Source organism: Lolium rigidum, chromosome 6, assembly GCF_022539505.1.
Source record: "Lolium rigidum isolate FL_2022 chromosome 6, APGP_CSIRO_Lrig_0.1, whole genome shotgun sequence".
NCBI lineage: Eukaryota > Viridiplantae > Streptophyta > Magnoliopsida > Poales > Poaceae > Lolium > Lolium rigidum.
The window spans coordinates 48,894,504-48,899,742 of NC_061513.1; positions in this window are offsets into that span (position 1 = coordinate 48,894,504).

A 5,239-nucleotide genomic window follows, 5' to 3' on the forward strand; every position below is an offset into this window, starting at 1 on the left:
TTGAAGAACTCTGACCAGCAGGGAATTGAGCCGCCGGTGGGATAGAAATGCTACAAATTCTGCAACCCCGAACAATAACCGCGAATTTTTTTAAATAATACACTTTTTAATATTAATTCCAGAAATAATATTCGTTTTCAGCAAATTTCAGAATAATACACCGTCGGGGTGGGGGAACCCGAATTTACAAAATCGGGTTTGAGGAGCCCGAGACGAGGCGAATCTGCCGTGTCAGGCCAATTTCGGGGTGCTCCTCCCCGAAGCGTGGGTGTCGGCCACCGAAGGCCCGTGTCGGCCTGTCCCCTGGCCAGGAGCAGACGTTGTCGGAGAGAAGAATCCCGATGCGCATATTTCGGGCACGGTGACCCCGAAGCGGGTGATTCGGGCGCGGTGACCCCGAAGAGCGGCAGAATAAATTCGCCCGCAGCTCTGCTCGACGCTCATCTTCCTCCTCCAGTTGCTCTCACTCATCTGCTCTCTGTCTCTCTCTCGGTAGCTCTCAGTCCAGCACCATTTTTTCTCGTTTCTGAGCGATTTATCCAGCCATTTGTTGTAGTTTCACCACCAAATGCTGTAGAATTAGCTGATCTATAGATGGGTTAGTTTTTGAGGCGTTTTGGTGGAGGTGGTGTTGGTGGTGGTGGAGCTGCTGGAGGTGGTGCTGCTTCGTGGTGCTCCTGCTGCTGCTGCGTGGTGGTGCAGCTGCTTGCATGGTGGAGGAGCTGAGGCTGCCGACGGAGGTGTTTGGCACGCTTCAAGGGTAAACCCTAATTCCTGGTATTAGATGGTGTACTCATAATGCATGTTGCGTTCGTTAGCTGCGCACATTAGTTACTGAAATATGTACCGGTAGATAGTATTTATTTAGGACTGCAGGTGCTAGATTTTTATTTATTTTAGAGTGTAGGTGCTAGATTTTTTTGACGAGTATGTAATTTTTATAGGTGAGCGAGATATGTCGGATAGATTAAAATTCGTTGTTTACTTCGGTCATGGCACGGTCCGAACAACTCCGATGGGAGCTGATGCGAGCGAGTTTCGATCGAGGAGTTGCATCCGACAAACCCAAAAACATGGCGAGTTAGTCGGTTGAAGGAGTGGTTGACCGTGAATTTCGGGCTTAATCCCGAAGCATACAGCTGTTGGTGTGCATGCTTTGTGGAGCAGCTCCGAGTACCCGAGTTTTACGGCGGTTGAAGCCGATTGAGCGGACCTCTCGGTGGGTGCACTCGGTTGGAAGCGTGCGAACGCAGGGGAACTCACCCCATCGCCTTAATGCTTCCCGAGGCGAAGGTGGTGAATTTCCAAGAAGGCGAGGGTGCGTTCCATCCAGGCCGGAGCGATCAAAGTTCCGATGTCGGCGGCAGCGGTTTCCAATCCGGGCGAGTAGCCATGCGGCGGGTGGTCATGACGATGCTGTTGAGCTTGAAAGCGTGGACGAAGAAGAAGAACAGATGCGGAACATGATGGACGAGGAAGACGAGGATGGAGTGGACAATGAGGTTGACTCGAGATGAATCCGGTGGATCCGATACTTCGGATGATAACGAAGAGGCGGATCCGATCCCCTCTTCTTGGAACCATGATTTGTCGGAGGCAATGATAGTCGATGACCGGCACGATTCTGCTCGGGAGTACAGCATGAACACCATCTCGGTTGGTGCTAGATATGCGACAAGAGACATCTGCAGGAAGCAATCACTCGGTGGGCAATGAACACGCAAAGGGTATTCAGAACCACCGTTTCAAGTCAGAAATTCTTGACGGTGGTGCGCAGCGATGCTAGATGTCCATCAAGGGTGCATGGGTACTGTCCGAAGTATGACACAACATGGGTGGTGAGCGACTTCGTGCCGCACACATGTGTCCTTAAGAGTATGTTGAAGGATCACCGAAACCTTACATCCACTCTTATTGCTCGCCTGTTCTACAAGGAGATTGTAGAGAATACAGCAATGGGGGTTAAAGCCATCCGAGAAAAGAGTTCACCTTCAATATAAGTATGTAATTGAATATGGCAAGGCATGGAGGGCTAAACGAGACGGCCTTGGAGAACAGATTCGGGACCTTCTATGATGCTTATGACGGTGTCGTCCGTCTCCTGCGGACATTGAAGGACCGGAATCCGGGCACCCATGTGGACATACAAGACTTTGTGATACCGAGTTCCCTAATGTCGGGGTTACGCACGGGGTGTTTTTCGCATTCGGCATATGCATCGAGGCTTTCATGCACCGTCGTCCGGTGATGTGTGTAGATGGAACTTTTCTAGCTGGGAGGTACAAGGGACAGATTCGACAGCAATTGGAGTGGATGGCAACAATCGATGTGTGCCTCTCGCATTTGCATTTGTTGAGAGCGAGAACATCGCTAGCTGGTTATGGTTCTTCGAGCGAGTTAAAAAAATCGATAGTGAAAGATCGCGAAAATGTGTGCGTGCTACATGACGGGCATGCGGGTATACTTGCGGCTATCAAGACTACGGTAGAAGCCGGACCCGATGAAGAGACGCCATGGCGGGATATGCAGAGTAGGTGGTGCATGCGCCACACGGGGGCCAATTTCTTCTCGCGAGTTTAGGAGAAAGGGTCTTATGAATCTGTTCAAGAAGTTGTGCAAGCGAGAATCAAGAATGCAAGTACACTTTTCTCCGCGGCAAGCTGGATGAGTTCACTAAGGACCATGTGCGGCACGGGTTAGCCGCCCGAGCTGCATTAGTAGCAGCTCATGCGGCAGGCTGTGGCACGGGGTACACGGGTTCCGGTAGGCCCCGAGCCGGATCCTATTGGGCTATGTGACCTGCCTGGATTTGACCCACCCAATACTAGAAGGAGGCCCGGACGACGGATTAAAAATTTTGCGAGTGGATAGAGCACGAGCCATTAGAAAGGTGGTCTTTGCTTGCATGACACACATGGTGCTAGGTATGGTGTGATGACTACCAACCTAGGCTGAGTCATACAACTTCGTGCTTAGGGGAAATAGGGCATTGCCGCTGACAGCCCTTGTGGAGGGTATTTTATATGGCACTATGAATTATTTCAAAGAGAGACGGGAGTTGGCTTTGAGCCATATGCTTGAAAATCCAAACACTCCTTACTGTAAGGCCATTATGGAATATATGGATGTCAAGATGAAGAAGGGTATGTCACACACTTGTTACGGCCATCGGTAATCAGGAAAGGAGGTTTGAGGTGCGCTTACCAACCGACAAGTTTGGTTGTGTGAATGCGGTGAGAACACATGAGGTCAGAATTGGAAATGAAGAATGGCCATCGTGTGAATGCACATGCAACAAACCGAGGTTGCTTCACCTTCCATGCTCCCATGTCTTGGCAGCTACCGGACAACTAGGGCTGGACTCAATCTCTTTCGTCTCTCCATATTACGCGAAAGAGGTTGTGCTTGCACACCTGGACCGGCGAGATGGTCGGATACGAGTTGTGGGAAATTTTACTACGGTGATACCAAATGAAAGACGGTACATCCACGACCCAAGATCATTGCGGACGAACGAGAGGTCGACGGGAGACAAGGCGCATTAGAAATGATATGGATGAAGCGGAAGCGGGTGGTCCAACTAGGCAATGTTTTCCGTGCAACCAATTTGGACACGGGGACCCCCTATGTCCCACTTTCTACCCGGCAGCGCAGCGGCGGCGGCTAACCGTGGGCGAGGCAACCGAGGAAGGCGTGGGAGGGGAAGAAATAGAGGGAGATAGTAATATTTGTAATACTTATGAAGTATGCTTTAATTTGTAATATTTATGAACTATGCTTTAATTTGTAATATTTGTGAACTATGCTATAATTTGTAATATTTATGAACTATGCTACAATTTGTAATATTTATGAACTATGCTTTAATTTGAAATATTTGTGAACTATGTTATAATTTGTAATATTTATGAACTATGCAGCAATTTGTGATATCTTTATGCAGATATGGCGGCTCGATCGTTGCTCGATCCACTTATTGATCGAAACATCGTGCATCGCACTTGGAGGCTGACCCGCGAGCATGGAGCCACTTGCGGACCCGTACTCCAAAGAAGAACTGGATGATACACCCTCAATGGGAAGACAGGTACTTGTTCAATTGTTTTGTCTCAAATTTATAAGAACTACATTGGACCTGCTTTAGCTTGTGTATTATTTGTTTTGCGAGGTTGAAGTGGGCAGGACTACTACCTTTCGCTCGATTAGTGGAGGCCCGAGATCACATTTCGCGCTCGAACTACGATGCTTGCTTTGATCACCTGCTTAGTGGATCGATGGAGGCCCGAGACCCACACGTTCCACTTTCGCTGGGGTGAGATGGCGCCTACTCTACAGGACGTGTCTATGTTGCTGGGCCTTCCGTTGGCAGGTGAGCCCATAGGCCCATTGGAGGAAACCGTGGGCTGGATGCACAGCATGGATGCACGTTTCCAGGGTGTTCGTGCAGACGTTGGGCCTATGACTTTTGAGGCTCACGGGCCTCGCCAGGCATGGCTACACGAGTTCCAGGTCCGTAACAGTTTCGTCTTTTTTATCACAACTTATTTACCTCATAATATGTAAGTTCTAACATTGAAATATACCTTGACAGATCGAGCAGTTCGGATTCCCAGATGTACCGATGACTGCGGTTCAGATCACTCGCAGCTTGGAGGCGTACCTCATGTGGCTACTCGGGAAGACGATGTTCACGGACAATCACGGGAACACGATCAGTGCGCGGTACATCCCTATAGCTCTGGAGATAGCAGAGGCCACCGAAGCAGAGCACATCACACAGAGGAGCTGGGGTTCTGCGGTCTTAGCCGCTACGTACCGAGGTATGTGTAAGGGTTGCCAGCTAACCTCGCATGGTTCTGGCATCGTTGGTTGTCCACTCCTGTTGCAGCTCTGGTCATGGGCGAGGTTTCCCATCGGCCGTCCTGAGATTAGTGATCGATCTTGGCCGCCAGACGAGTTGTACGACGCAGAGCGCATCGACATGCCGACGTTTGGTTCTCTATGGACATCGCGGAAGGTATTCGCAATATTTACTCCTTCTTTATATTTTTATATAAGATGTAACACTAACTTAGTTGTGTTATGTTATGCGAGACATTTTGGGCATAATCGGCTAAGGAATTGCTACCCAGCATTCACGAGAGCGGTTTGACCTACTACTAGAGAAGCGATGTCACCTGGGAGCCATACGGTGAGGACCACCGCGACGAGGCATACCCGGGCGGTATATCGAACATGT